Raw genomic sequence first — 21,996 nt, 5'->3', positions numbered from 1 at the left:
AATTAGGGTGCTTTGTGCACAGGATAAGGGGGCACCTAAACTAGGTGGAAGAAGAGCAAGGAAGATGGATGGAACATGGGCCATGGCTTCCTAGACAGAACGATACTTCAACAGAGCCCTATGGGACAAACTGTCAGCTAGAAGAAAAGAAAAACAGTTTAACTCCTGTGTAGACAAGTTCTATGTCCATCATTGTACCTCAAGTGCCTGGCCAAAAATAAACATGAGCTTAAGTGTTTGTGAAATTGGTGAACAAAACACGAAAGGCAGATTCTAAAAGAACATACTATAAAGGGAAACACAGTCCTGATCACAGTGGGTCTTACAAATCTTTAAATGCAATGGGGAAGCACTGAAGTCTTTGTGGAGGGGAAGTGGCATGATGTATTTGTATTGTAGAAAGTCCAACCTTTTGGATATTATGGCGCTTGGATGGAGTGGGGGTTGGTGACAGAATGGATCAGAAAGAACCATTAGGCATGCATTTTTCTAAATGACTATGGCAAAGCCATGGCTCCTGCCTTCAGGAACTAATAGTTCAACACATAAAATGTGTATGGTCAGAAATTTTCAGCACAAGAGTATGGTGGAAGTGTCCACATGATGCACTTGTCTGAGTTCATGTAGCGTGTGGGTGGCAATGATCGGCCCAGAAAGCACATTTCTGACTGTTAGGTGAGCTTTATTCAAAGCTGCCCTGGCTGTGCTTCTCTGAGTAACAGAGAGAGGGAAAGACAAGGCAAGTAATGGAAAGTTTATACCATCTTTAGTCTCAGACTGGGCTGCAGAGAAAATTTAGTCTCTTTTGGCACTCGTGTCTGTCATAAGCATTCTTCCTCAAGACCTTTATTTCTTGAAGATGAATACAACATCCAAATATTCTCTACACACATTCAGAGCCAGCAAACTCTACTGGAAGGCCCAAGGAAATGCCAAGTCTAACATCCAAGAACAAGCAAGGAATTATTCTGAGAAAGAAGTGATTCTTTCAGAAGCAGTGGTTTTCCAATGATAAAACACAAAATCCTTGTTCCTTGTTCAGAAAAGGCAGATGACCACTGGGGAAGAAAAACAAGCAGAACAATGCAATCAGCTAAAGCAGAGAGCACATTCCTCTAAGCTAGACAAGTCAGGTCAAGAGTGAGGAGAGGACAGAAGTACCAGGAAAAAGCCCTACAGACAAGAACATGAGGAGTCATGTTTGAGCACGTAGCTGACAGGAAGTCTCAGAATAGTCTCCATGACTGTGACAAAAGACAAGTATGTCTGGAGGATATAGTTCCATGGGTCTCAAGTTATGTGGCTTGATGGAGTAAGTTAAGTAAAGGAGAGAAAGAGATCTATACTCATATATTGATGCCTGTCCATATGTATCACACACATACACACGTGCATACCACAGAGAACGTGTTCTAAGTACAAATTCCTAAGGATAATGTAAAGGAAGAAAAGTTCTCCTGAGATAACATGGTATCTTCACCATACCAAAATTCAATTAAAATTGAAAATGGATTTTTTTTAAATGAGCATTAGATCAAAATATATTGCTAGATGAGTCTCATTTACAACAAGTACATGAGTTCAGTTCCCTCTATATAGAGTAATACTAATAATCAGAGGGGTTTGTGTGCGTTTATTAAATAGTGCAATTCAATTGTCTAATACATTTTCTAACGTGCGATAAAATGTCAGTTTCTTTCTGCTTTTGTCTTTTTCTCACTGCTCCACCTATGACTATGGCAACTGAGACTCCTCCTATATAGCCTTTCTATCATCTGCAGGAAGAAGCAAGTATCATTTTCTCATCTGAATTACTTTTATTCGGTTTAAAAATATAGTGTGCTTTGTTTTCTGGAGCATCCTGGGCCAGGCATGATTTGTTCTGACCTGCGATTGCTTAGCCCCCTTCTCTTACTCTTCTATCTATAGCTACACCTCTTGATCCCATTCTTGAATACAGTGACCTCCACACTGTAGGACAGAGTCTCTAAAAGGAAGACAGAGTCTCTTCCTGGTGCCACACTATCACACTTCCGATCATTACTCAGAAGAAAAGGTCAATGCTGAGAGGGGCTGACACTCTTCCTACTAGGAACCACACCATTACCTATTTAGTATCATCATTCAGAGCAAAGGGACAAATGGCAGGAGGGAGGTCAAGCACTGATTTCTGACAAAACACCAATTATATTTCATATGGTTAGCTAGAAAAGAATTTTACTGGCCCAAACTTCTTTTTCTGCTCTGGGATACCCCATAATTAGCACAATTCCCAGGCTTTGAAGGACAAAAGATATTTGCTGGAACCTAAAAGGAATAGGTATCTAAGAAAGAAAGGTAACTACCATATTCTTTTAGTTATAAAAATATAACACTGTAATTGCATTCAGATTTAGTTTTCTTTATAGTGCTTCTGGAGGGAGTTTTCCATCTGTTCTGAGAGCTCTAAGCAGAGTAAAATCTCTGTATACAGGAAGCTCATTAAAATACTTGCTAACACATCAGTGAATGTCAACTTTCTCTCATTCAATCTCCATCCTATGTAGCATAGCAGGGAATCAACTTATTAGCCTGCCTGCCATTGGGGTGGGAAGGAGAGTCAGTTATTAAAATAGCAGCAACTCTGGCCCTATAAAAGCGCTGCTGGAGTCACAAGGTAACAGGCTTACCCAGGGATCCCAAGGAGTGTTGCCTTGCTGTGAAAGCCATTATGTACATATGCATGTATGTGAATGGTCTGTGAATACAACCGAAAATTGTAAAGTTTCTATAAGTTAATATATGTGTATGTGTTCATATATATATATATATATATATATATATATATATATATATATATATATATATACATATATATATATATATGTATATATATATGTATGTATGTATGTATTTCTCTGTGTGTTCTTACATACTTTTTTTTAAATTTCAGGGCCATTTTGGTCACTTTTAAAAAGATTTATTTATTTTATGCATGTGATTACACTGTAGCTGTCTTCAGACTTACCAGAAGAGGACATCAGATCCCATTACAGATGGTTGTGAGCCACCAGGTGGTTGCTGGGAATTAAACTCAGGACCTCTGGAAGAGCAGATGGTGCTCCTAACTGCCGAGCCATCTCTCCAGCCTCACATAAGTTTTATATTACACAGCTCTCTCAACTACTCTTAGGGTAAGGCAAGGAAGCCTGTATTCCTCCACCCCGACAGTTGCTAGACACCAGCCTAACTTTACAGAGCCTCTTTCTCATACACATTTGTTTTTAGTGAGGACATGGGGAGAACACTGCTGTACAGTCATCATGGTTTAAGGTACAGAGAGCTCCAAGAGATATTTCATGTCTATATTTATCTTCCCAACAGCCCAAGAGGTATATGAAACAAAGAGTAATATCTGCATTTTATGGATGATGAAACAGGTCCATAGGAGTAAAAAAAGAAGAAGAAGAAGAAGAAGAAGAAGAAGAAGAAGAAGAAGAAGAAGAAGAAGAAGAAGAAGAAGAAGCTTATTAGTGTTGGTTCCAACATGAGCTGGGCTGCGAAACTCTAAAGTAGATTATCTATGTTCTCTCTCTCCCTCCCTCCCTTCCTTCCTCTTTTACAAGGTATATGTAGCTAAAGATTACTTTAATCTTCCAATTCTCTTGCCTCTACCTCCCAAATACTACGACCTCATTCAGTGCTGGACATTGAACCCACGAAGGGCTCAATGCATCTCTAGCAATAGAGCTATATAGCCCCAGCTCACCCATGTTCCAGTAGAACCATCAAAGTAGTCCTGCTTTTTGATCATGCTCTTTGTAGCTAAAACTATTATTTGGGCAAACTGGCCCCTTTTTCTTTTGAGGATTTTCATGCGCTGTTTCTGTGTTTTATTAGTACTCTTTTTCTACCCCAGGAGGCAGCAGAGTCAAGTAGAAAGAGCTCTGCATTTGAAGTCAAGTAGGCTTGTCTGGATTCCAGTGTTGAAACTTATAAGTCCAGTGACCTTGAACAAATTCACTTATCTTTGAGCTTATTTTTCTGACCTGTAAAACAGAAATATCACTATCTCAGAAGTAGTTGTGAAAACCAAATGAACTAATCGAGATAGGGATCTCACAGTACCTCGTACATAGTAGGAGTTAAATAAATACGGATTTCCTTCCCCACTGCTCTCCCATTCCAACTTGCTGTGCTGGATTGGAAACAGGCAACACGGCTTTTGCCCAAAGCTGAAATTCAGGCTTTGATTCATGATCCTACTTGTCTGACCGAAACATAGGGTGGCTCACATTTCAGCTTTCGGGTGACCTAAAATGGCTGTTCTCATAATCTTTTTAAAATTCTGTGTGAGGCATGTGTGTCCATGTCCATATGTGTGTATAAACTCCTATGTGTGTAAGCACACATAGGGGAGTGCTACATGTGTGCTCCTGTGAGTGCATGTGGAGTTCTGACGTTTACTCTGGATGTCTTCCTCAACTGTTCTCCAGGTTTTTGTCTGTTTGTGTGGGTGGGTTTTGTTGCTGTTGTTGTTATTGTTGTTTATTGAAACAAGGTCTCTCACTGAACCAAGAGCTAGCCAATTGGCTAATGGAGCTTAGCCAGCTTGTTCTAGGCCTCCTCTGTCTTTGCCTCCTTAGTTCTGGGATTGCAGATGGCTACCATGATTTCCCACCTTTTATGTGGGTTTTAGGGATCTGAACTCCAGCTTTCATATTTGTACAGCAAGCACTTAATCCAGTGAACCATGTCCTATCCTTGCATAAGCGTTTGGTAGCTATATGGCATACACTGGTAAGGCTGGGGGCGGGGGAGACACACACATACACACAGTCATATGTGTGAACAGAAAAATGTTTCTAAATAATTGACATTATTTACGTTTTTTAAAATTATCAAATAAACCAGTCTTCTTCCATTTATTAAGCCAAACCCAGTAAGTCTGGGTTGCCTTTATTTGGCTAAGGAGGTAACTTACTCGCTTACTTTGATCTGAATAAATGATGATACTTCATGTCTGTGATTCCTTGCCAAGTTCTGATTTCAGGTCCTCAGAGCTAGATTCCAAATGAACAGTCTAGCAAAGATCACACCTACTACTGTCCAGTTTCCCACAGGTTAGATTTAGATGGTCAGTGTGGCTTAGCTTGTACCTATGTTTCTCTGTTGTCAAATTCCCCCCAATGGAGAGTGATGGTGATAAGGGATGTTGATAAAAACGGCTTTGGAGACAGAAAGTAAGCTCTTCAGAATGTGACTGACATGAGGGTAATGGAAGGCTTAAAAAGCTTTCCTTATACATTTTGACAGTTTTGAGCTGGTTGCAGTGTAAACATTATTGCCATCTTAACTAGTTTTGTTATGAAATTGTCTAAGCATATTTAAAGCTAGACAGCACGATGAAACCCCAATGTGCTCAGCCTTTCACTTCAAAAGCTATCAACATTTCTGTCTGTTTGATCTGTTCTCTTTCCTTTTCTGCCTCGGTATTTTAACAGAACAAATTATTTCACTCCCCGGTACTTTAGTTTACATTGCAAAAAGATACTTTATTGCATAATGATTGACATAATTTCTTCACACCAGACTCTAATGTGTGTTTCATATTTCAACTTTCGCAGTTATATAAAGCAGTACCTTGCTGCTGATTTATTTCAATCTGGTACTTTATGAAGGAGAATTTGATTTTTTTCCCCAAAGGCCACACATATATGAATAGTGACTATGTTTTATCATGAAAAAAAAAGCCTCCATTTTTACTATGTAGCCTTTCCATTAAAAAATTTCCTTTAAAAAATGAAAAGTTTGATCTAGATGTGATGGGTTGTACCTGTCATCCCAGAACTTAGGAGGCAAAGGCAGGAGGGTCAAGAGCTCAGGTAAGCCTAGGCCAGAAGTGAGCTCCAGATCACCCTGGGCTACGCAAATTTCCGTCTCAAAATACCAACTGAAACTGGGGCATGGTAACACACATTAGTCATCCAGGCACTCACAGGGTTGAGGTAGGATGGTTTTTGAATTGGAAGCTAACCTGGGTTACTCAGCGAGATCAGAGCTAGTCATAACTACATGAGCTAAAGATGCTGGAGCCTGAAGAAAGAAAAAAAACATGGTGGTAGTACTTACATTGTCCTTTAAAAAAGCAGACCCTTGTAAAATAATATTTCATTCATTCACACAGCATTGTAAATTTCAGTGCCATTAGGGAAAAAAAAAAAAAAAAAAAAAAAAAAAACCACAAGTTTTAAAGCAAGCATCGGGAGGAAGAAAAGAATATCCCAAGATAGAACAGAAAGGGAGGTGTTCAGAGCATGTAGGGGTGGCAGAAATTAGGAAAGGCAATAGCACCGTCTAACATAAGGACATTCAAATGTTCCATCAAAATCATTTATTTCACTGATTTTCTTCTGTATTAAAGCAACTCAAGTCTGAAAAGTTGTCTTATTTGTCAGTATACACCCTAACCAAGTGGTAGTTCCTAGTCTCAACTTTAGCTGGCATCCAATATCTATCATTCTACTGGAGATTTGACCACATGGGCTTGATATCATTCTGCAATGGCATGGTAAAGGAAAACATGAAAGAAAGCCCCACCTCAATTAACAGAGATTGTTGACAATATAATTCAACATCTTTAAATTGAACGTTTCATTTGTAGGAAATAAAAATTATCCAAATAGGAGAAAGCCTAGAGTTGCAACCAAGTGATAGAACACCAGGATTTGGGAGGCAGAGAGTTCTACCCCAAGCCTGCAAAAGAGAAGAAAGGATAAAGAGAAATGAAAGAGAAATGGTAAGGTGAAAGATATGGCTACAGTATAAAACAGATCTAGTTACAAAAAAAAAAAGAGGCCTGGGGAGATGGCTCAAGAGATTAGAGCACTTGCTGCATAAAGAAGGGACCAGAGTTTGAAGCCCTGGCAACCGCATAAAAGCTAGGCTTGGCAATGTGCAGCTCTAGTAACTCTAGAACTAGGGAGAGCGTCAGAGACAGTTGACTCCCCAAAGCTCAGTAGCTATTCAGCCTTGCTGAGCAATGGCAAGCTCCAGATTCAGAAAGGGACCCTGTCTCGAGGGGATAAGGCAAAAAGTGACACCACAAGACACCTACATCCTCCTTGAGCCTCCATCCCTATAGGCACATGCACACATACACACATGCACATAAGAGTTTAAATACTTGAATAATACTATCAACAAATCAATATAATAGTGCTGGACAGAATTTTGTAGCTTACAGAAATTTTACATTTTTCTCTTATATTCAGGAACATTCGCAGTCACAAAGAACAAAATTACATTAAAATTGTAAGGGATTTATAATCTATTCTCTATGATCTTTATTCTGCAAAAGAGAAATAACATCACAAAATATGAATATTTAAATCCTTAACCACTTATAAATGAAGAAATTAGCTCTTCTATAACTCTTAAAAAACAAAATTTAACTTGTTAATCCTATTAAAAACAATGACTCAACATTAGAAACTTTACCAACATATGGAATTATAATAACACATTCTAAAACATTCTAAACAAAATTCAGCAGCCAAACCAAATGAAAACACTAAATTAAAAAAAAAGTTGCTTGAAGATGCTAAAAACACATAGCAAACATCACACTAATGGCAACATGCTAAGGCCTTTCCTGGAAAATAAAAAACAAAGCAGTTCTTGATGTTTGGTTAAGTCAAGAAAATGAAGCAACCAGTGTATTTTTGTAAAGAAGATAAAAGCATGTCAGATAATCCAAGAGACTACTATAGATCCAAAATTATCAGTATAGTAAGAAAACATATAAAATCAAAAGCTTTCTCCAGCTGCTTTTTAAAAGTGAAAATGGAAAAGTAACACATTCTCAGCAGGTCTATAAAACACCTAGGACTTGATTTAACAAAGGGGTACAGTATCTATTATGTGTGTGTGTTTTTTTAAAAAATGATCTCAAAAATAAAAACTGAAAAATATATAGATGTACTATCATCAAATTTCTTAATAAAAAGCCCTATCATAAAAATAGATTTCTTCCAAAAATAATAATTACAACCTAAATTGAATATGTTTTATGAATGGATAAAAGTATTTTAAAGTTCATATGAAAATACAAGTGTATAAAACATTATGAAAACAGATACCAGATGTTAAATACTCTTTGTTTTTGTTTTTGCTTTCTGGTTTGTTTTGTAACAAGCCTTCCCTATATAGGCAGGGCTGGACAGGATTATGTAGCCTAAACTGGTGAAGTCATGATACTCCTGCTTGAGCCTCCCAAGTGCAAAGATTATAGGTGTGTGCCATCATACCCAGTCCACTTTTTAAAACCGCTATAATCAAAATGACAAAGCATTGGGAGATGAGTAGAAAATGAAATCAGTGAAACAAAAAACAGTCTAAAAGAATTAAGTCAATGCAAAGACTCAATATATGGCTAAGGCAACATATCCATTCGATGAGAAAAGAACTTTTTGTATTGTAGCAAATGGCCTTTACATAGTAACTATCTCTCTGGAAGTAAATTTCAAAATGTTGTAGATGTTAAGATAGTATCAGGTGTATTAATGTCTTAAGATATGAAAAATAACATCATTTACAGTTTGGTAGGAAAGGTTATGGAAGGACTGGATATGTAGCTCAGTTAGTGGAGTGTTTGTATAGCTTGCATGAGGCCATGAGTTTTATCCCTACCACCATGGGTACAGTGGCACACATCTGCAATGCCAGTACTTGGGAGGCAGAGGAAGAAGTCTAAGGTCATTTGTGGCTGCATACCAATCCAAACCACATGAAGGCCCTATATCAGATGGAAAAAGAGGGAGAGTGAGAGGAAGGGAGAGACAGAGAGATAGACAAACAGACAGAAGGACAGGCAGAGAGATTGAGTTTGAGGGGGGGAGTTAGTTTGTGGAGAGAATTCCACAATAAACTCTTCTCACCTAATCAGTTCTGTCTCCTTGGAAGACTATTCATTCTCATGGATTTTTGCATGTGTGACCTATGAAAAAGGTGGTGGGGCTAGAGGTTGGAGGGCTATGGCTGCAAGTGAGGAATTTTGTGGTGGCAAGCTATAAGCACAGCCCTCCAACCTCCAGCCCCAGCCACCTTCTTCCTCACGTGCAGCAAAATCATAGCATTTCATCCTATAACAGCAAACAAGCGCACTTCTTCAACCACTTTCTCTTCCTTCTCTGTTGGAGAGAAAGAGAAGGGAACCATCTCTTTTTCTAGAAAGGTCTTCCCTTTGGAATCTCATTTTCTTTGCTTTAGGTGTCCCCATTTATTTAATTAATGCTCTTCCCTGTTTCCGCTGTCAATCACTCCCTGACAATTGGTAAATTTCCACTGGTATTTAAAGATACTTGTTTTTCATGTCATTACAGAAACTGAAAACCCATTTACTTCTAGAAATATGGTCTTCTGCCAACTTCCATGACACCAACTTTGTTTTCTTCCTAACATTCCAACTCTCTTACACACATTTTAAATACTCGAATTTTAGTGGTTTCATGGTTGGGATTTTTATCTTGTTTTGGTTTGCTTGGTTGATTTTTCTTTTTATCTCTCCTGCATTAAGGATTGATCTAGGGTTTTTCATACCAGGAAAGCAATCTTACCAGGGAGATACATCATTTTTTACTTTATTTTGACACAATGTCTCACTGAACTATTCAAGGTGACCTCAAGCTTTCCATGTTCCCACATCAGCCTCCTAATTGGCAATCCATGCCTAGCTTCATCTCACATATTGCTAATGTTTCTTCAACTGTTGCTATATGCTAGGGTTTCGCCTATTTTTATGGAGATATAAACTAATTCATACACAACTAATACATTTGGAGTTAATAATCCACTGGCTTTGGGTAAGTTTAAAGACTGATGCAACCATTTGCAGAATCCAATCTTTAAAGACTTTTGAAAAATAGTTTATGTGTATGTGTGAATGCATGTGCATGTAGATACCCATAGATGCCAGAAAAGGACATTGGATGCCTTGGAGCTAGTTACAGGTAGTTCTGAGCCCCACTCCCTCCCAAATGGGGTTGCTGGGAATTAAAGTCTCGTCCTCTGCAAATGCAGCAAGTGCTCTTAACTACAGAAAATCCAATTTGAGAACAATTCCATTCCAGCAAAGAGGATCCATATTTTGCCTCATGTACATTTGCATCCTATATCCCTCCTGAGATCTCCATCCATAGACTTAACTACCTACTGGGATGTTTTGTTTATCTAAAAACAGGCCTTACAAACAGCTTCCAAAGCTGAGCTCATCTATTTCCCATTAGATCTAAATCATCCCTAATGTTCCCAAAATGTAATGAATGAAGTACCACATGACTCACTGTTCAGAAACGTTGGCATCCACTGTTCTGAACTCTCTTTTTTTTCTTGTCTGTACATCCAATGAATCATCACATTCCATATATGTCACTTATTAATTATAACTCCAATCCATTTCTCTCCCCGTCCTTTCTAATTATTACCTCACTACATCTAACAAAAAAAATCTTTGTTAAACTAATCTATCCATCCAAGAAATGTGTATTGAGGGCAACATGTGTCAGGCTGTGTACAACATTTCCTAACTAGTCTGCTCCAGTTTTTTTTAATCTTCAGGGTACATTCTCCCCCCCCCACCCAATACTGGGGTTAAATTCATGGTCTTATGCATACTAAGTAAGTACTCTATCACTGATATATAGCCCAAATTCTCCTGAAGAATTCTTAATCCAATAGTCACACAAAAAAATTTACCCCAACACACACACACACACACACACACACACACACACACACATTAATTCTGGGCTTAAAATAGCTTCATACTAAGTATCAGTTGGCTTTTCTCTGACTTTAGGGTAAATTCCAAACTTCTTAAGATGATTGGAATCCTTTGTGACTGGGTCTCTCCATGCTTCTGTAGTCTCATCTTTTACTGCTCTCCTTGAGCAAGTCCCTTATCTCAGCTGAATTTTCTCAAATGAAAACTAAGGATAATAGAAGTGTCTGTCTCAGAGGTATTTGAGTGGATTAAATGAAATAATACATGTAAAATTCTTAGCGCACTACCTGGTGCATATTAAATATTGATAAGTGTTAGCTGCCAGTGATGGCAATAAGACTGTTAGCCTTTGTCAATCCCACTCTCTCATGGACTCCTATTTTTAGTGCATGCGATTTCTTTCTATCGTAGGCTCTGCTAATTAGACTATAAAGTTCATGAAGACAGGTATCATGGCTTTCACTCCTGCTACAATCTCCAATAGCACTTAGTACAACGGTAAGCACACAATAGAGCTTAACGAATGTTTTTTGATAAAAGTCCACAGGTAAGAAAAGTGGTTGAAGTTTTAGTGACTCACTGGAAGGATGGCTTATTATTTTTTTTTTTTAAGTACAAAGTATGGAGTGGTGGCTCAGTCTTGTAATCCCTGCAATCCTAAAGCAGGAGGATTGCTGTAATATTGGGGACAGCCTGAACTACAATTGTGAGCTAAGGCTAACATGGGTGAAGTAGTGCAGCCTGTATCTTAAAATAAAAAAATCATAAAATTATCAACACCCCTCCACCCCCACTCAGAGACTCATTTGTTTTTACCTTCCAGCCTAATGTGTTCCCAGGTTAGCATGCAACTTGGCAGTAGTAAATGTTAAGTCGGTGAACTCTTTTCAAATGCTTTATGCCAATATCCTGTTTTTGACAGAAACGGAGTGTGAAAGCATGAAGGTGCTTAATTCTATTCTCTGGCAAACAGACACTATGTAATTTACCTACTCACTTGTGATATCAGAGTTTGCTCCTTAAATCAACATCCAATCTAGGCTATCAAAAAGAATGTAAATTCTATTCCATTAGAAACTCAATTGACGTCTCCTGATTGGTTTGGAGCTCTTGGCTGGTGACCAGGCAGCAATCATAAGAACCTCCCAATGTGCTTAAAGACTCAGGGCCTTTCAGATGCTAGAACTCCATCACCACCACCACGAGCTGCTGCAAGGAACTTGGCAAGAACTGTGTAGCATATTCAGTAGAAAGAAATAAATGCTTTGTTTAGTTTCCTCTTCCTTTACGCATTCCTTCTCTCTAGCTACCATTGTTCTTCTTCTTTATCTAGTCCTGTCACTTCATGTCCTAAGAGTGTCCCGGGACCCAAGGTTTTACTACTAAGACATATTTGGGCATTCAGATGCCTGACGTCCCATTCCACTGCATGCTTACTTGTACACAAAAACTGTATTTGAAGAGCAAAGGGTGGAAACGTTCTATGTAACATGAACTTGAATTGGTACAATGAATCTTTGAGGAAAAGTCTTAAAGCCTTAAAATTATTCCAAAACCATTTGAGCCCTTAATTTTACTGAGGAGAAGGTGAAATAGAATTGGTATATGAAAGAGAACAAGGAGTTGCAAGGAGCAAGTAGGCTCTCTACATAAGAGACAATATTTTCGACTAGAAAAAAACAAAGGCTACAGTTTCCAGTGTTGTTCTAGTTTTTCCCCTTATATAAAGAAAATGCCAAGGAACTGAAACAAAGAATTGAAAGAACCCCTTACAGAGAAAGAAAATCCAGGGACCAAAGCAATACCCACAAACACAAACATCTCAGTGGCCAATTGCCTCCTTTCCACATATATCCTCTTTATAACCCCCACCCTTGCCTACCGTTCCTCCACAAAGCACTAAGAACAGTCAGGCAGCCATCTGTAAAGTAGACATATCTGTAGTATGGGCCCAAGGGTACTGAGATATATGCTTGAGAGATGACCACCATGGGGAAACAAGTCCAAATAATGCTCAGTGGTCACATGGGCTGAGATATAGACTCACCTTTCTGTGCTGAGGAAGTAAGTCACTAACATACTCAGTGTTCATAAACTTCTCAAGAACAAGAGTTCACCTCTCTCTCTGTCTCTGTCTCTGTCTCTGTCTCTCTCTCTCTCTCTCTCTCTCTCTCTCTCTCTCTCTCTCTCTCACACACACACACACACACACACACACATACACACACACACACACCACACACACACACACTCTCACACACACTCACTCTTGCAGAGAAAATCTAATTAAATGCTTTCACTGTGGTGGTGTGTTTATTTTTAGAGTCTGTTTTCAACGTGACAATATTAAGTATACTTGAGGCAACACCTCTTTACTGCCAAATTCTTTGAAACTGTTTAGAAAACTTGTGTCTCAAAGGCACTCCTGTGTGCTGTCGTCATGCCCAGCCTTTAGCAGAAGGACACCACCAGGCAATTTCAGCAAGCCAGCCTAGATCCCAGAGTAAACTGACAGACTATAGGTGGGGTAGTGCTAATGTCTAGAACTGACTACCTCATTTTCCATACCAGCACTGTTCCCAGATTATCTAAGCAATAAGTGTATGATCCTGAGACCTCCTTTACTCTCCTTCTCCCCCCCCCAAGACAGGATCTTGGATATGGGACATACACTGGGTTGTCAAAGATACACCCAAGGCAAGAATATATGTCTATGAGGCTCAGATGAAGGAACGCCAAGTCTCCAAACATACCATCTGTTCTAGAGATTCAGAGATTTATCAGAAGGAAAAGTAGGCTCTCCAGAGCTGTCTCCTTATACGAACCAGTGGCCAGTGAACAAACAGGCTTTCTAAGCTGCTCAGTGCAGTGCAAAGAACTGAGGGTTTAGAGCTAGAGATTTAGAACTGCATCTCAGCTTACTATGTGACCTTGAGTAAGGCATCTCATTTCTCTGATCCTTGGGTTCATTGCTTGAAAATGGGGATGTCACCTACTCTATCACAAGGTTATCACAAATACTGAGAATGGAAGCAAGAATGCCTCTAGCACAGTGTCAAGAATAAATTATTCAAATATGATTCCCTTCCCAGTCCTGGCTAAGCAGACTATGCAGCTGGACTTCTCTTGGAAAACAGAGATAAAAAAGGATGTCGCGACAGCTGTGTATGCATGGTAGTTGTCATAGTGCTTGTTTTAGTTTTAAGCCATAGTAACTTTCCCCTTTTAGGTTGAGATGATATAGGAGAAACTGGAGATAAGAGCTAGAGGTATTCAAGGGTACAAGGTAGGTTGTACTTAGCTCAGTTGCTAGTATTCTCATTAAAAATAGGGAATCCAGGCAAAGTGTAAAGAGTTAAGCAGGAAAGACCAAAATTATGCAAATACTCTAGTCATTTAGTGAATTCTAAAAATGTTATAGTACTGGAAAATAGAGTAGGAAGGTATGTGTGATGGTTTGTATTTGCCTGGCCAAGGCAGCAGCACTATCAGGAGGTGTGGCCTTGTTGGAGCAGGTGTGTCACTGTGGGTGTGGGCTTTAAGCTCAGCAAATATAGCTGCCTGGAAGACACTCTTCTCCTGTTTGCCTATGTAACAAGATATAGAACTCTCAGCTCCTCCAACACCACACCATCTTAGACTCTGCCATGCTCCCACTTTGATGATAATGGACCAAATCTCTGAACCTTTAAGCCAGCCCCAATTAAATGTTGTCCTTTATAAGAGTTTCCGCGGTCATGGTGTATGTTCACTGCAGTAAAACCCTAAGTAAGCAAATAGGAAATACGGCTATACTATAAGATTTGTCATATCACAAGCCTATGCTAGCAGAATGAAAATGTATACCCCTACGAATTATTTTGACTAAGAAGACATGACCACACTTGAAATCTTAACTGTCCTACAGATATGGGAGCTAGGGAATCATATTAATCTAAATCCATTTTATGCTTAAACCTCATTATGTATCTGTACCCTCAAAATATTCCCACTGTAACACTTAACATGCTCAAAAATGTTATTTTACTCCAAATACACCAAGAATTGTCACAAAGTAGTTTTGAAGAAGGATTGAATGCATTAGGTGCCTGAAGAATTATAAAGTGTTTTCTTTTGTAGTATAAAAATAGGTTGTGCCCACACTTCAGATTGCACAATAGATTTAGCTTCTCTGTCTATATTAAATGTCAATTGCTATATACTTAATAAGATTGAATGTAATACTGTGAATTAGTCACTGCTGAATAGAATAGACTGACTAGGTCAGTCAGTATGCACTTATTTTCCATTGTTCGTGGAAACTATTTTCTCTACCTATAATGCCACAGTGCTTTCAAAATGGGTATTTTATTCTCACAACACATTGGTAGCCCCATGTCCTTCCTGAGATCTATCAAGTGTGCTTTTCTTACTCTTTCATCTCTTAGAAAAATGCTCACTGAACATTTTGTCTAACAAACCCTAAATCCCAAATAACTCCCTGTCTTTTGAAACTACTCAAACCAAAAGCATTTGTTGACCTCTAAAACTTTTCTTTTGCCCTTCCTTGGAGGCAGTGATCTGGAGGAAGCTGGGCCTGGTAATAGGCAAGTATATTTGAGTATCAGTGGAAAGACTCCCTTAGTTACTCTTGTAGAATGGCAGTGAACTTTCACCTACTAAATAAAGACTACTAAATTTGAAGGATTAAAAGTACCAGCTCACTGATCATAAAACATTAGTTTATCGTGTTTGTAGAAGTTACACGCAGTTTGAGTAAAAGAGCCATGGGACTGAAATACCCAAGATTTAGGTGTTCCAATTTCATTATTACCCTGTCTCCCCAAGGGAGGCTCCAGTATATATTTGCTGAGCTTGAAATTAATTGGAAACCTTATTGGAATGACTGGCCTCCATCTACCCCTCATATACAGTAATAAATATGTGTGCAAGTCCTAAGGCCACGGAGAGAAATATCTGGCAATAAATGTGGTATCCTAAGAAGATTGTTGACAATTGCTCCTACCTCCTTCTCTCCCTATTCTACCCCCTCTTCCATTTCCTCCTTCCATTTTCTCTCCACTCCCCTCCAGAGTAAACCTTCCATTCTTTCCACAGATTTCTAATGCATTCCTGATACTGAATGTTTAAACGCATGCCATACCTTAGTAACCTCATTGAAAGTACCAGTCTATTTTCTTGAGGAAGGTCCTTTTGCTGCTCTATTCCCGAATGACAAATACTTGGAGAAAACCTCTGCCTCTCCTGCACATTCTCTATGGCTTCCAGTGGTACTTAGATAGTGGTAACTTCCAGTGTTTCCTCTTTCCAAAACCTCCCCTGACATCCAGGTTCAGCCAGCCTGCTGCTTACCTCGCATTTCCTATCTGACTTTCTTATCCAAGCAGAACAAACCACCAGTGTCTAAGAACTCCTTCTTTATTTCCTCATCTAGTTCAAAGAAATAGACGTGTTCATTCAGTCACCAAAGGAAGAACTAATCTGTGGATTATCCTAGTATCCCCCCCCCCCCCGCCACAGTCATCCATGGTACAACTAAGTAATATTAACTCTATCTTCTATAGAAGCTTTCATTTTATCCCTTCCTCCATAACCTTACTGTCGCTACCTCTGGAAGGCCCTTCATCTTTTCCTATGCCAAGAAAAGATCTGTAGATTTAAAGTATGGTGATAGACTTCCCTGTATCAGTAACAATCAAAGTAGTCACTTGTGACCTTTAACTCCTGTTCTATCCCACAGTCTTGCTATTTTTTTTTCTAAGCACGCATTTTATCCCACTAGTCATCTGCTTAAAATCATTTCACAAATCCTCAGACTCCTAAGAATAAAGTCGAGACTTTATCTGCCCATGGCGTACAAAGCCCTTCATTTTCTGGGTCCAGGCTTTTCTTCAGACTTGCCTCTTGCAATGATTCTCACATCTTAGATTTGGGAGAATCGGATTTCTGCTAGTCCCCTCCCTGAATATCTCTATGCTGATCACTTCTTTAAATTCCTGCATTCGTCCCTTCAATCATTTATCACATTTTTGGTTGGCAAAAGTTTACTCATTTTCAAGGTAACGACTTTCATTTCTATTCTGCACCCTTTTCTAAGCCCCTCAGGCACATCTGGATGTTTCCTCCTCCATGCCAGCCTGTCATCTTGCATTTGTCTTCATTACAACAAGGATTCCTTCACATTCAATTTGCCATTTGTCAGACAGGTTCTCAGCCAATCTGCATGTACCTTGGAGGCAGGAACCATTTTCTATTTATTGTTATACACCCAGAGCATGGGCACCATTTCCCCCTGCAAGCTGACATTTGCACCTTCATTAATATCTCTTCTGCCTGCCTCTCCAGAGGGTTATCTTTTTCTCTTTCAGCACTTAGCTAAAATGCATTTTCTCATTAAAAAAATAATCCCCTGATTGGACTCACTTTAATGTAATTACTCATTCATTTTTATTACATTCTCTCTCTGTGTGTGTGTATGTGTGTGTGTGTGTGTGTGTGTGTGTGTGTGTGTGTTCAAATGGCTTAGATTCTATTCCTACTCCTAGTTCAACCACCTCACTGTCTTTAAGAAACACTGCTGAAATCAGATAGCACTACTTTTAAAAATTAATTTTCTTTAAAAGACCTATTTTTTCCCACTCAAAGAAATGGTTAGACTCCAGTTAAACACACCGTTGCCCATCCTACCAAGTACCCAAGCACTAGAGGCGGAGATGGAGAATGGAAAGCCACCTCAACTTTCAAGACCAAAGAGACACAGATTTCCAAAAAGCAGTTGCAATGAAGAACTGGTAAGAGACATAAAGCTTAAATTCCTCAATGCAAGGGAAGTGCTCCCCCACCACCACTCTGTCCTAGTGCCCTCTCTCCAGCTCCTTTGTTCTCCCTTGTCCCTTGTCCTGACACTGCAGTGCCACCCGGCCCCATAGAAGGCATGAGAAGAGCCAGATGATATCAACTTGCTCCCAGAGTTTCTACGGTGAATTTGTGCTGATATTGTAGCAGTCGAGGGAACAGTAAAAAGAAAGTGGCTCACAGAATGCTTAGGAGAGTGTTTGTTTAAGGTGCTCAGTGCCTAAAACCTCAGAATAAAAGCGAGAGGAAATAACCCTCCCTTCACTCTCTACACTGCATGCTGCTCTACACTCTTCCTACTAGAGGCTGTACTTTCCCTAGACACACTGTAAGTCCCTGGATATCATCAGCCAAGTGTTTCTTTTGTATTCTCTAAACCTTCCAGCATATCACATGCACAGTGTATGCTCAAGAAACACTGTTGACGCACTGATTGGTACGTAGTTAACTATTTTCTACTCTGGCAAATTTTCAGGAATGCCAAAAGGAAGTAACCATCTGTTGATATACATTTTCCCTTAGCTATGCGTTATACAGACATTTCCTTTGGAAAAACAAACAAAGGATGCTTGATGATCCAGAACAAAGAACTAAATATAGAGTTCAAGTGGCCAGAGTATCAAGGTCAAAGCATGCCCTTCCTTAACCAGATTAAAGAAGAACTATGGATCTGCAGAGCCCCATGAAATGTTTTTCAACTATCTCTTCTTCAGCCCCAAATGAAATTATTTTCAGCTATCTCTTTTGAGAATTTAGAAAGTTGAGCTGAAAGTATAAGCTGAAATTTAGCTAATAAAGCTGTGGTCATCTTAATCATTTTCTGTAATAATAGGAAGACTCCAGCTTTGTTTACTTTGTGAGGAGACTAGGGAACAGAAAGAAAAACTAGGATGGGGAGGCAGTATTTATGGGCTCTTCATGAAATGTCAATCTGTGACAAAAACACTCTCTGACAATAAGGAAGGAGAACAGGTTTGGCAGGATTATAACCTAGTCCTGTTCTTGCCAAAGTGTTGTAGCTGTCATCCTCCACCACCGCCCAATGTGAAGCACTTAAATTACACTGTGAATATAGTCATTCTCTGCAGACAAATCTGGATAAGATAAAATGGTGGGGGGAGTCCAGACACCATCCAGTGTCTGGCTCTCATAATTAGCATTATCCTACTATTGATTTCAGTGTATGAAGTATTCTTGAAATCTCAAGTCCCTCTTTAACTGCATTACTAATCCTGGGGCTTGTCCTGGAGCCTTTTGGACATACAGGCTCTGTGTTGAATGAGTATAATAGGTAGTCTGGATGTACCCTGTTATTAAAGGGTAAGGTAAGGGCATATCTCTAAGCTTTCAAAAGGAACGAGGGCATGAAGAACAGCCATGGACTACCATAAACCATCCTAGAGGGGCCCTGTCCAGGACTAACTCTTATAAAAGAATCTTTTGAATTCTATAGGAATCCCACACAATGTACTATAGTCGCACTCACCTGCAAACCCCTTCCCCCAACTCCTGCCAGATTTGCTGGCAGCTCCTGACCACACCTTCCAATGTCAGTCAGGACAGAATCCTACACGGAACAGACTGTGTAGTAACTCCTAAAATATAGCATACTGTTCAGCACTATTATATTGTCTCACTGTTCTTTGTTGGTTCCCAATGTTTTTATTCCATTAGCTATTGCTCTACGAACAGGTGTGACCACATCAGACTAGATTTTTACAGTGTGGAAGCCATTCAGTGTGTAGGTAGTATGCCTAAGCTACTTCCCTGTACCTAACATGATAACATCCATAAAGCAAAAGCAAAAGCTGATCTTCCATGTAGCCAGATCAAACAGTGGCTCATATAATAGGATTTAATAATCATCTCTAAGGGTACTACTTAAATAACTACTTTCCTGGGCCACCATGGGATTCCCTCTAACCTTACTTACACATGGCAATGCAAGCACTACGTCCCCAAGACACAGGTTAACTTCTGAATGTTAACTTTAGAAAGCTACTTTAAGGATCACTTCCTGAGCTGTGATATTGCTCCATGGTATAGCACTTGCCTAGCATGTTTTCTGGCATCCAAAGAAAGAAAAAAAATCACCTGCTATCCAATGGTCAGAGTTCATTCTCTTCAAGTAACACAATGATGGATTGGTTTATGAGGCCTGTTGCTACGATATCCAAAGAACAGAGCAAATAATAAAAAGAACTAGTTTCATAGGAGGGGCTCGAGAAAATCTGTGGAAGAGGGGGAAGAGGGAGCCAGAGGGATCAAGGGCATCATAAGAAAACCTACAGAATTAAGTAACCTGGGCTCATAGGGGCTCACAGAGACTGAACTGACAATCAGGGAGCCTGCAAGGGTCTGACCTTGGCCCTCTGCATATATGTTATGGTTGTGGAGCTTGGCATTATGGTGGGACTCCTAGCAGTGGGAGCAGGGGGTGTCGCTGACTCTTTTGCCTGCTTTTGGCACCCCTCTCCCCCTACTGTGTTGCCTTGTCCAGTCTTGATATAAGGGGATGTGCCGAGTCTTATTGCAACTTGATGTCCCATGTTTGCTTGATATCCCTGTGAGGCCTGCACTGTTCTAAATGGAAACAGAGGAGGAGTGGATGGAGGGGAGAGGACAGGAGGGTTGCTGGGAAGAGAAGAGAGAAAGGACACTGTGGTCTGAATGTAATATGTGAGAGAAGCATAAATAAATGACTGGCTAGGAACTGGCTTCCAGCATGGCGGGTGAACAGATAGAAGAGTACTATGCTAGGTGTGGCTGGCCAGGATGCTAAATTTCCCAGGAGTCAGGAAAGGAGATTTTAGAGAGATTCTAACATGAAAGAGCAATGGGATAAGGGGTAACTTTGCTTTTTTGACTATCCCTTTTCTATCCTTAATAGTCTTTTGATTGGAATAAATACAACGGTCGTTTTCTCTTTAACCACATTTTATTCACTATTATCAATTTCTCCACTGTCAATCATGCAAATTCCAAGCCGAGGGACCCCCTTATCCAATCTCCCGCTTACAATATTCTCTTGTCCCTTCGGCAGTGCAGATTTCTTACACTATAATCTTCCAGCATAATCAGAAGCTTTGACAAAATGTAATGCAGAGGGGTTCTGACTGGCTGAAACTACTCTGAAATAATAACTTTCCACTTTGTCTCTCTCTTATTGGAAAAAAAAAAAGAGGCAGCACAGAAAAAAAGAACAAAATTAAGTAGCCATTGACAGATCCATGACCTGTGAAATCTGGAAAGATGGTGAAAAACACAGTGTCATTTTAACTTTACATTTTACAGGAAAGGACACTGGTGCAGAGGGTCCGATCCAGCTTATCCCCATGTTCCCAGTTAGTAGAAGAGGCAAGTCAGGAGCCCATTTTTCCAACTAATACTCCAATGCTCCTTCTTTTCATTCTTTCTGCTCCTCCTGACACCCACACCATCCCATTCCACAGTTTCACCTGTATGCTTCCCTGTACCCCACGTACTCTATACAGAACAATGCCCAGCAGGGATTATACTGCTAGAGATGCTCATAATTTAAGCATGCTCGCTATATTAGAAGAAACCCAAGATTTTAAGACCAAACAATTGGGGGGATGTGGCTTTACTTATTCACAAGGACCCATGGTCTTAGGAGACATTCCTCAGTCTTAAACAAGAACCCCGAACTGGGTTAAAATTTGTGATAAAATGATTTCATCATTTAAGACAAAACAAACTTGATCCCTTACATTTACCTGCCATACAAAAGTGAATTATAAGACTCTATATAGAATTAGAAAAAATGGCCCAATCACCGCCCATGAGAAATCCTATATTTTTATTGGCTTATTTTTAGATTTTAAGTGTTATTAATAGTTATTCCATAAACTCACACAAAACAAAATAATATATACGAACTTTTTTATATGCTTTAAGAGAAAGAGGAAAGAATAACACCTTTCTATTACTCATTCCTGCCAAGAAACACCGAACTCTCTTTCTACGCTCATTTAATATTCAATGTCAGTAATATTTTGAAACCTTAGACTTACTTGCACAGCAGTTCATAATTCACAGACAACTTAATCAGAGAAATTATTTGTCTAAGTAGAGGAAATCGAAACCCAGTGACAAGATGATGAGGTTACAGCATGGACCAGGGCTGTGGGATGAAGGAAGGAGAAGCCAGGCAGTGGGGAGCTAGTGGATGATTGGAAAGAATGTTTCTTGAGTGACCATCACCCTACCCTAAGGATTCATGATTCCCAAACCGTCCAGTAATGACTTTGTAAGCGATAGCATAGCCATTTTGATGAAGAATTTACCTGGATGGCTCTCATACCAAAAGACAAGAGCTCCCCTTCATCTGTTGTTCCCCACAAACCATCACCATTACC

At 39.5% G+C, this 21,996-nt stretch overlaps 1 protein-coding gene across 1 annotated transcript in view; it reads right to left on the bottom strand.

Annotated features, from left to right (window-relative positions):
• Positions 1-21,996, bottom strand: part of MID2 (midline 2) — a 95,803-nt gene that overhangs the window by 46,337 nt on the left and 27,470 nt on the right. The window lies entirely within an intron of this gene.

This window comes from Micromys minutus (assembly GCF_963924665.1).
Source record: "Micromys minutus genome assembly, chromosome: X".
Classification (NCBI taxonomy): Eukaryota; Metazoa; Chordata; class Mammalia; order Rodentia; family Muridae; genus Micromys; species Micromys minutus.
The sequence above is the reverse complement of the archived record's forward strand: the minus strand, read 5'-3'. Positions and strand labels throughout refer to the sequence as shown.